Here is an 11,335-nt window from a genome sequence, read left to right as displayed (position 1 = left end):
AATTGAACCTGGATCTCCTGCATTGCAGGCAGATTCTTTACTGCCTGAACCACCAAGGAGCACGTACCCTGATTATCCCCAAATTACAGGCGAGAAAACCAAGGCTTCAGGTGAAGTCTGCCTCAGGGCTGGCTTCTTCGGCAGTCTGGGCAGGAGGGGTCTTATGCAGCCAAGCGGTGCCGCTGACTTGTGTGAGTTGTGTGTTGTGGCCCTGGGCTCCACCTGGGCAGGTGGAGAGGGGCCCGTCGATGGGGTCGGGGCTGGGGTGGTTCCCGACTCTCTTGCCACCGTCCCAGTGGGCGTCTGCCCCAGGGCTTAGCCTGGCTCTGTGATCTCTTCTTCTGCTCATGGAATTTTATATAAAGGAACCTGTTGAGCCTTATCATTTGGGACTCAGTAGGGGGGTTTCTCAGAGAAGGCAATGGCACCCCACTCCAGTACTCTTGCCTGAAAAATCCCAGGGACGGAGGAGCCTGGTCGGCTGCCGTCTATGGGGTCGCGCAGTCAGACTGGACTGAAGTGACTTAGCAGCAGCAGCAGCAGGGCAGTTTCTGCCCCTTAGAAACTAATGCCAGACAAACCCCTTAATCTCACTGAGCCTGCTTTCTCATCTGTGCCATGAGGACCAAAAACCACATCCATCTGAAGCAGTGGGAGTCAAACGGGAACAGCTGTGAGGAAGAGCCTCTCCGCGGATGGAGTACCACACAGCAGTGAAGAAGGACTGCCCTGAAGGTGCATGAAGCAACTCGCTGAACCTCAGACTCACACTGCGGAGGGAGAAGAGGCAAGCTCCGGACGACAGAGCCCCTGCGGTCCTCTTTATAGAAAAACGAAAGACGCAAGCAACTTCTGGTGTTATTTGTAGACACAGACGTAGGTGTTAACAGTGGAAGAGTAACAGTGCGTTTGAACAAGAAACAGCAAGTTTGAGAGCTGGTTACCTCTGCGAAGACTGAGAGGCGCCCAGAAGCGCGTGTTCAGCGGGTCTGGGGCGCCCGGATGTCTCAGCACCCGCTGTCCCGCCTGCGCCTCGTCCAGGCGAGTGACTCGGGAGGACGGGACCAGCAGCTGGCCGAGGACAGGGCGGGCAGGCTGCGTCACTGTTGGCTTTGGCAGGCGTTGCTTCGCGGTTGCTGTGCCTCTGGGCGCCTGGCCTGACCTCACTGACCTCAGTCCTCTCGTCCGTGAAACAGGGACAGCCCTGTCTGGAGGGTCGCATGGGCTCAGTGCAATCAGGCCCCTAAGACCCTCGGCACAACGCCTGCCCCGCCCAGGTGCTCGTTCGGCCCCGACGGCCTTGGCCACTGCTTTCTCCGCAAGGATGGGGCGCAGAGGAGGGGAAAGCCTGCACAAGTTTGTGGGACTCAGGGCTCTGAAGCTGGGGCGGCCCCCCGGGGCCCCCCAGGAACCCAGAGTCTCCGCAGCTCTCCCTGTGGAAGGAGGTCAGACCTGAGGACATTTTGCTTCACCTCAATCTGCAAAAATCCCTTCCCATGTGACTCACGGGCCCCCCTAATCGGTCATAAGGTTGACTGTGAGCACGGAGGCCGAGCCACACGACTCCACACCACCCTCCTCCCACGGTGTGAAGCCCTGGGCGTGGGGGGGGGGGGTCTCCTGCCTGGTGGAGAAGGAGGGGAGGTCAGCACATGCAGACCAGCACATCCCAGAGAGTCAGGTCACGGGCCGCTGGGCCAGCACCAGTCTGGGCCCCAGGCACCCACTTACAAGGCTTGGGAGTAAGCCTGGTTCCCTGACCTTAGGCAGTCTTTCCAGCCCTGAGCCTCAGTTTCCTCATCTGTCAAATGGGGATATGGTTGTGTGCCCACTGCCCTCAGATGGTGGGTGGACACAGCTTGGCCAGAACCGAGCGACTTTACTGACCATCAGTAACAACCTCAAGGGCATCTCCAGGCCCTGTCCCTGACTCAGGACCATACTGTGAAGAACCAGGGGGTCTGTTTTGTCCACAGCTGGATCCCAGTGGCCAGCTCAGGCCGCAGCATGTGAACATTTATGCTGGGGACTGGGTGTCTCCGGGGGTGTGGGTCTGAGCCCCACATCTGCCCTGGCCCCTGTGCGACACTATCTATCCCCCACCTGCCCAGTTCTCCTGGACGTCAAAGCCGGCTCTCAAACGCCCCCTCCTCCTGGCGCCCTCCCTGATTGCTGGGCCGGGAGCTTGCTCTCTGCTAGATCCTGCCGCCCTCCGTCCCAGGACTCCTGGCACAAGGGCCGTGTATGTGAGGCCCTTGGCAAGGAGGCTCTGTGCAGGTTCGGAAGCTCACTCATCCTGCGTGGCCCACAGGGCTTGCCCACCCAGCGAACGCTCTGAATGGATGGAGGTCTTTCTCCGCCCACCTCGTCCCTGCATGCCCAGGCCTAGCAGAGGGCCTGGCACACAGGATGTGAGTGGACAGTGGCCGTCTAGACAGGTTCTGCCCTGTTCACGGCAGCCGATCACCCGTGTGCCTCCCAGGCGGGTCCCACGTTCTCCCCTCCTGATGGGAGCCCCTCCCACCACGCAGGACTGTGTAACCCTGCAGGATATTGCAGAAATGACGGCGCGAGGCTTCTGAGTTTGAGTCATCGCAGCTTCTCCGGGGCCGCTTCCTCTGGGGCCGCCGGCCTGTGCAGAGGACCTGAGGCCTCTGCCAGCGGCCGACGCCACCGGGCAGCCTGTGAGGCGGCCACCGGGAGAGCAGGGCCTCCAGCCCCTGTCAAGCCTCCTGGAGATAGTGAGCTCATGAGTGACAGCCGCCAAGGCCAGAAGCACGCAGCCAAGCCGCTCCCGAATTCCTGGCTCACAGAAAGCACGAGCTGTGACCCGCATTTGTTGATGACGGGGCTAATGTGTAACAGTGATGGGTAACCAACCCAGGCAACCTCGGGCTAGAAGGATTCAGGAAGGCACCGCCCTCAGGTCACGCAGGGGCCTGACCCTCATCCCCTGGGCCCCGGGCCAGGGAGTGGGGTGTGGTGTGAGCCTAGGGAAGGGAGAGAATTGTCTGTCTTAGGCCCCAGATGGGAACTTTCCGTCCCCAGGAGGCAGATCTGACCCTTGTCAATGTGGTTTGTCCCTCTGGGGCGATATAAGTGAAGCTCCCCAAAAGCTGGGAGGCTTCCCTGGTGATTCCTGGGGTCTGCGGGTAGGGATGGGAGTGTTAAGAGTCAGAACCGCTGCAAGGCCTTGCAGGGTAACCAGTTCACACTCTTGTTCTGTTTGGGGGTTTCTGTTTTTTTTCTTTTGCAGCATCAGACCCCACAAGTCACTGTTGCCCCAAGCTCAGGCACACCCAGGTATGACTGGGGCACCCTCTCTGCCAGGCCCCAGGCCGGGCACTGGGAGCTGGGCACGCAGAGGTATGCGGGCCACAGCCCCTGCCCTCCGGGCGCTCAGCCCAGACCAGCCCACATGGGAGGCAGGGCTGCTGGCACCCCCAGGCCCTCCACTCCCACCCTGTGGCGCTGCCCAGCGCTGGACTGCCGCCGTAGCCCCCTCATCGGCCTCCCCAACCCGTCCTTGCCCCCTGCAGCGTCCTTACAAATGGTGGATCAGACCACGTGGCTCTCCTGCTCAAAACACTCCACTGACCCTGATGGAAAACCTGCCTTAGCAGTGGGAAGTCCCGGGGCCACTGCCCGACCACTCAAGATCATAGACGGCAGGACCGCCTGCCCACCGGGAATTCTGGGTGCGATGTGGTACCAGGGGCAGCTGCGAAGCCCTGTCGCAGGGGATGCACATGTGATCAGGACACATTAGGAGATGCTGTGAGGAGCCCAGCACCACCGCTGTCCTGGACCTTATCCAGGGTCATCAGACACACCTCAAAGGCCCCCAGTGGGACGACAGGAAAGTGTGTTCCGCCCAGGGCTGAGGTCCTAGCCACACGGTACCTCCCGCAGGCACCAGGCTGAGCAGAAGAAGGCCTGCCTGGGAACCACGAGGTCTGGCCCCAGCTCCAGGGAGCTCCAGGACCCCCCGAACTGCGTGGTGAGGGATAGACCCATGGCCTCCTTGGGCAGGATGGGATTGCCTGGAAGAGTGGGAGGAACCTTCCAGGAGGGTGGGAATGTTCTCCTTCTAGACGTGTACACAGCCCCCGAGCCTCATCCTGGAGATTTGTTCATGAAGTGTGGGACAATGAACTTGGGCAAATTCCAGGAGATGGTGAGGGACAGGGAGGCCTGGCGGGCTGCAGTGTGTGGGGTCGCAAAGAGCTGGACACGACTGAGCAACTGAATGAACTGATCGTTGTTGTTCAGTTGCTCAGCCGTGTCTGACTCTTTGCGACCCCACACACTGCAGCCCGCCAGGCCTCCCTGTCCATCACCATCTCCCAGAGTTTACTCAGACTCATGTCCATCATGTCAGTGATGCCATCCAACCATCTCATCCTCTGTCATCCCCTTCTCCTCCTGCCTTCAATCTTTCCCAGCATCAGGGTCTTTTCAAATGAGTCAGCTCTTTGCATCAGGTGGCCAAAGTATTGGAGTTTTAGCTTCAGCATCAGTCCTTCCAGTGAATATTCAGGACTGATCTCCTTTAGGATGGACTGGTTGGATCTCCTTGCAGTCCAAGGGACTCTCAAGAGTCTTCTCCAACACCACAGTTCAAAACCATCAATTCTTCAGTGCTCAGCTTTCTTTATGGTCCAACTCTCACATCCATACATGACTACTGGATAAACCATAGCTTGACTTAGATGGACTTTTGTTGGTAAAGTCATGTCTCTACTTTTTAATATGCTGTCTAGGTTGGTCATAACTTTCCTTCCAAGTAGCAAGTGTCTTTTAATTTCATGTCTGCAGTCACCATCTGCAGTGATTTTGGAGCCCAAGAAGATAAAATCTGTCACTGTTTCCATTGTTTCCCCATCTATTTGCCATGAAATGATGGGACCGATGCCATGATCTTAGTTTTCTGAATGTTGAGTTTTAAGCCAACTTTTTCACTCTCCTCTTTCACTTTCATCAAGAGGCTTTTTAGTTCCTCTTCACTTTCTGCCATAAGGGTGGTGTCATCTGCATATCTGAGGTTATTGATATTTCTCCCAGCAATCTTGATTTCAGCTTGTGCTTCATGCAGCCTGACATTTTTGCATGATGTACTCTGCATATAAGTTAAATAAGCAGAGTGACAATATACAGCCTTGATGTACTCCTTTTCCAATTTGGAACCAGTCTGTTGTTCCATGTCCAGTTCTAACTGTTGCTTCTTTACCTGCATACAGATTTCTCAGGAGGCAGGTAAGGTGGTCTGGTATTCCCATCTCTTGAAAAATGTTCCATAGTTTGTTGTGATCTACAAAGTCAAAGGCTTTGGCGTAGTCAATAAAGCAGAAGTAGATGTTTTTCTGGAACTCTCTTGCTTTTTCTATGATCCAGTGGATGTCAGCAATTTGATCTCTGATTCCTCTGCCTTTTCTAAATTCAACTTGAACATCTGGAAGTTCTCAGTTCATGTACTGTTGAAGCCTGTCCTGGAGAATTTTTTTTTTTTTGTCCTTGAGAATTTTGAGCATTACTTTGCTAGCATGTGAGATGAGTGCAATTGTGCGGGAGTTTGAACATTCTTTGGCATTGCCTTTCTCTGGGATTGGAATGAAAACTGACCTTTCCCAGTCCTGTGGCCACTGCTGAGTTTTCCATATTTGCTGACATACTGAGTGCAGCACTTTCACAGCATCATCCTTTAGGATTTGAAATAGCTCAACTGGAATTCCATCACCTCCACTAGCTTTGTTCATAGCGCTGCTTCCTAAGGCCCATTTGACTTGAACAACAACAATAATGTGTGACAGACCTCAATCTCATAAGGGAATCAGATGAATAAACTTTTCACGAAGTCATGTGTCGGGGAAAACAGTCAGGAGACTGTTCTAGCTGAAAGAGATTGACCTGGTCATCAAGTGCGACATATAACCCTTCTCTAGACCTGGGTTCCAGGAACTTCCCCAGTGGCCCAGTCATTGAGACTCTGTGCTTCCAATGCAGGGGGCATGGGTTCAATCCCTTGTCGGGAAACAGATCCCACATATTGCACAGTGCAGCTCAAATAAAATAAAATAAATAAAAGGATCCTGGTTCTGTGAAAGAAAAGAGGAAGGAGGGAAGACCCAGCCACGTGGAATACCCGGGGGCAACTTGAGTCTGGACGGAGAATTAGTGAATCATTTTAGTTTTCTCCAGTAATAATGGTGTCGTACTTATGTTGAGCAAGGTCCTTGCTCTTAGGGGCCACAGGATCAAGTATTCAGGAGTCAGGAAGCATGAAGTCCTCAACTTTTCTTCAAATTCTGAGCAGAAAAAAAAAGGCACATGTATGTGAAGATAAGGCAAATATGACAAAATATCGACAATAGTTGAACTTAGGTGAAATGTAGACGAGTGTTTATTCTGTGTTCTTTCAAGATGTCAAACTTGAGGACATTTTTATAATAAAAGTTAGGGGTGTGTGAGCGTGTTAATCACTCGGTCGTGTCTGACTCTTTGCGACCCCCATGGACTGTAGCCCACCTCTGTCCATGGGGATTCTCCAGGCAAGAAGCCTGGCGTGGGTTGCCATGCCCTCCTCCAGGGGATCTTCCCAACCCAGGGACTGAACCCAGGTCTCCTGTATTGCAGGCAGATTCTTTCCTCTCTGAGCCACCAGGGAAGCCTGAAAGGTTAAGGGTCGAACGAATAAAATCTAAAGCTCTGGCTGTGGTCCCGGGTCACCCAGCCCCTGCCATCCCTGATCCCACCCCTGTCACTCTCCCCCTCACTGTCTGTACTGAAACCACACACACGTGTGCACACACCCGCATGAACACACACGTGCACGCATGCACACGCGCAAGTACATACACGCATGCACACACACATGCGCACATGCACGCACACATGTGCACGTACATACACGCATGCACACACACACATGCACACGCACGTACATACACGCATGCACACACACACATGCACGCGCACGTACATACACGCATGCACACACACACATGCGCACATGCACGCACACATGTGCACGTACATACACGCATGCACACACACACATGCACACGCGCAAGTACATACACGCATGCACACACACACATGCACGCGCACGTACATACACGCATGCACGCGCACACATGCACGCGCACGTACATACACGCATGCACGCGCACACGCACGCATGCATGCACGCGCACAGCGGCCCCAGGCTACACCAGGCTCCTCCTGCCGGGGCCTTTGCACCGGCTCTTCCCTGGGCCTGGACCACCCCTCCCCTGGATTGTCACACGTCCGTCTCTCGTCACTCAGGTCTCAGCTCTGATGGATCCCAGGGGGCTCAGTAGCTCAGTCCCCGTCCCAGGGACGCCAGCACCTTCTGACTCCCCCCGCGGCGATGACACCGTCCTCTGCATGTCAGAGGCACCTTCCGTCGTGGACACAGATGGCGGCTGCGGCTCCAGACAGCAAAGCGCCCTGAGCACCGAGAGGTGGGGCAGGCCACGGCCGCCTCCCCGGAACCATGAGGCGTCCCCTCTCCACGAGGAAAGCCTTCCCCCAAAGCCCCCCTGCAGCCTCTCTTATGTCTCATTGGCTGGGACCCAGTGGCTCACCTCGCCCAGGCCCGACACTGGCCACGGGCAGAGGGAAGGCTGGGGCTTCCTCCCCCGAGAGCAGAGTCCTCCCGGCAGAGCGAGTGGCTACCGTGAAGACTCCCCGGGGTCCCACGAGTCTGGAACTTGGAGGTGACAAAGCTCACCTCGCATTGGTGCCTTCTTTTCTTTCTTCCAGCCGAGGGAGCAGTTGGTGTTCTCACGTCCACTCCACAGGTGGCCATATGGAGGCTCAGAGAAGCACAAAGACCTTCGGGGTCCTGGCCAGTCCAACCCCAAATTCTCTGTAAGTGGAGAGGCTGCGAGGACAGGGTGGGCAGCCCTGTGGGATGTCCCGGGGGTGGGGGGCGGAATTCCACGGGGCTGGGAAATGCAGCAGGCTGCCCCGAGTGGGTGGCCCTCTGTGGCACCCGGAGAACGGAGGGGATTCGGCAGGGGCTGCATAAAGCGTCAGGTGGAGAGGCCGGAGCAGCCAGGTCGAGGAGGATCCGGGCGGGGGCACAGCCAGGCCCCGAGGATGGAGGGGGCAGACTGGGAGGGGCGGCTGGGAGTCATGCTCCTGGAGGAGGGCCTGTTCCTTGTTCTGCAGGAGGCAGGGGGCCACCGACAGCTCTGGGGGCCATGAGCGTAGCAGAGACAGCCCAGAGCGGACTGGAGGGGCGAGAGTGGGGCCAGAAGACCAGGAGGATGATCAGGACCAGTGCAGAAAAGGTCTCGGCTTCCTGGGTGCTCAGCCGCGTCTGCCAAGTGGCATCCGCAGCGCCCCCACCCTGCGGGTCTCCTGTGAGGACTGAGGTCCTGGCAGCTCTCCGGGGCGTCCCCCGCCCTGGGCCCTGGGCTGAGAACGGTGCTTGCCTCACCGCGCACTGAGTTCTGCAACCTCTTGTGGAAGTGAAAGTGTCAGTCGCTCAGCTGTGTAGGATTCTGCGACCCCCTGGATTGCAGCCCTCCAGGCTCTTCTGTCCACGGGATTCTCCAGGCAAGGATACTACAGTGGGGAGCCATGCCCGCCTCCAGGGGGTCTTCCTGACCCAGGATTGAACTCGGGTCTCTTGCATCACAGGCAGATTCTTTACCATCTGAGCACCAGGGAAGCCCCCTGAGGGTCGCACTATTTGAAAGGCCTCCTCCACAGCACACACCTAGGGAGGGAGCCTGTCCGCTGCGTCTTGGAAATCAGAGCCTCTGTCCCAGCTGCCGTGTGACCTGCCTGAAGCCCCACTGAGTCCGCCAGCCCAGCTCAAGGGCTCCCGGGACCCGCAGGGGCCTCCGATGACCTCCCCTCCCCTCCAGCCCAGCTCCGGGCCGCCCCTTGGGTCCCCCAGCCTCATCTCCCGGCCCGGGGCTCCCTCCTGACAGGGCCACCGCCCTGGGGCCAGGCAGAGGGATCCGAGCCTCCTGGAGGCCAGGAGGACGGGCTCGGTGCCAGGCACCACCTGCCAAGCCCCGGGCACCGCAGTCCTGGCCTCAGGGCGACCTGCCCCCTGGAAGAAGCACCTGGAGTTGGCGAGCAGCGGCACTCCTTCCGCCGTGACGGACGCGGTGCTGCGAGTCGTGGGAACCGGCGCCGGGCGCCGCATCTCAGGGCAGAACCGGCGCGGGCAGCAGCGGCCTCAGGTAAGCCTCTGGCGGGCGTCTCGCGGGACGCGGCAGGTGCAGGACGCAGGCTCCAGCTCCTCGGGTTTGCTGGGGTCGGAGGCCCCCTGAGGCCTAGGTGCTCAGTCTAGGCTGCCTGACGTCCTGGAGAACAGCAAATCCCCCGGGGGCTCGCCTCCTGTGGCTCCTTGGGCCAAAATCCCACCTCCCTCCCGCCCTCCCTGTGAGGGGGTGAAAGGGTGCAGGGGTGCAGGGGCTACAGAGAGGGCCAGCCTCTACACCTCCCTGGCCTCAAGGAACTCAGGACTAGATGGTGCAAAATGCACGCTGGTGAGTCAGGGCCCCGAGCTCTGTCCCCTAACTCAGGAGGAGCCCTCTGCTTGGCCTGGGGAGAAGCGGCGGGTGGGGGTGGGGTGCAGCTGGACCCACAGAGGAGCTCAAGCAAAGACACAACAGTGGGAAAAGCCAAGGAAAATGAATCCTTTCGTGTGACCGGTCGGAAGGGTCTAGGGCAGCCGGCGGGCTGTCCAAGGGGGAGAGGTTAGGCTGGTGAGACCTTGAGGGCTGGACTGAGGGGTCGGATCACTTGGAGGACGGCAGGGAGCTGCCGAAAGTTCTTAGCAAGAAAGGGACGCGTGAGTTGGCTTTTTCCCTGGGGGCTCCGGGGAGCCAGTGAGGAGGCTTCTGCGGAGGACGGGCCTGTGTCAGGGAGAGGCCTTGAGCACCGCACCTCCCACGGACAGACAGCATCTCTCAGGGCGAGTGGGCCTGCAGGCAGGGCCTGCCTCGGGGCTCACTGGGCGGGGTGTTGGAAGCCCCAGCGAAGATCAAAAAGAGGCCAAGGGAGGTGGGTGTTTCCAGGCGGCAGGGTGCCGCCCCTCTCTGATCCAGAGGCGGCCAGGGTCTGCGACAGTTCTGGGCTCCGACCCGAGGCTGGTCCGCTCAGACCGCCACCCCCTTCCCCGACTGCTCTGGGATCCGGCTGCCAGGATTCCAGGCCCGCCCTGCACCCCGGGGCCTGTCACACGGGGCGGATTGCTTCATTTCCCTGTTGGCCCAGCGCCGATGACCACAGCACCTGCCCTGCTGGGCCGCCGTGGGGATTAAATGCATTGATGCCGCCAGAGAGCCGCGAACGGGGGCTGGGCAGGGGGGGGGGGCCTCCGGAGCCGCCCTCCTCCCTGTCCCTCCCACCCCACCTCCCTGTCTCCTCCCCACACCCCACCCCGCCCCCATCTTCTTATTCCCTCCTTAAAAAAACCAAAAACAAAACCAGCAAGCCCCGTCCCTCGGTCAGGTGTGTTTCGTGAGAAGGAGAGATCAAACACAGCTCCCCGGGGGTTCTGCCAGCCGGGAAGAGCCTCTCACAGCCGACCCCTGGGCACCCGTCCACCAGGCCCCCGGCTCCTCCTCCAAAGAGCCTGACACACGCCCCGCTCCACAGCCCAGAGAGGTGTAGCCACCCGCCCAGGGTCACACAGCTTGTCAGTAGGAGACCTGCGGCCGTCCGACACCAGAGGCTGTATGCTGGACCCCAGGGCTATGCTGGGGGGGAAGGGCTAGCCCTGGAGGGCATGTACCAGAGAAGATTTCACCCATTCATTGGTGCGTTCATTCATTCATCCATGGTCTCTGTCTCGTCGAGGACCTCATGTTCCTTGAAGACGTGGACTGTGCTGTTTACTTCTGTGTCTCCCAGATCCCCTGGAGGTTGGAGGTGCTCCACATGGAATGGGTGAAACATGTACATAAAGGAATGTTTGGGAACATACTATGTCCACACTGCAGGCCTTCACTTGCCCACCAGCTCACCCCCCGAGCCGCTGCGTTCAGACTTCCGTTGCTTGCTCTCCATGGAATCCCATCTCCAGGGCCACTGGTGGCCGGTCTCCAGGTGGACAGGCCCACTTGTCACTGTCAGTCCTCGTCACTGGCTCCGTTAACCCCTCGTCCTTCGTGGCTCACACGCCTTTCTCTGGGCTCCCAGGATGTGCCCTCTTCCCTAGATCCATCCCACTCATCTTGAGGCCCGTTTATGTGGTCCTCTTCCGAGAGCCACTCCTCCAAGGCTGGGGTTCCCGTCTCTCTCAGCATGCGCTTGTGGGTGTTCTGCTAGATCCCCTGGCATCTAA

Source organism: Cervus elaphus, chromosome 24 (assembly GCF_910594005.1).
Source record: "Cervus elaphus chromosome 24, mCerEla1.1, whole genome shotgun sequence".
NCBI lineage: Eukaryota > Metazoa > Chordata > Mammalia > Artiodactyla > Cervidae > Cervus > Cervus elaphus.
This window is presented reverse-complemented; position numbering follows the sequence as displayed.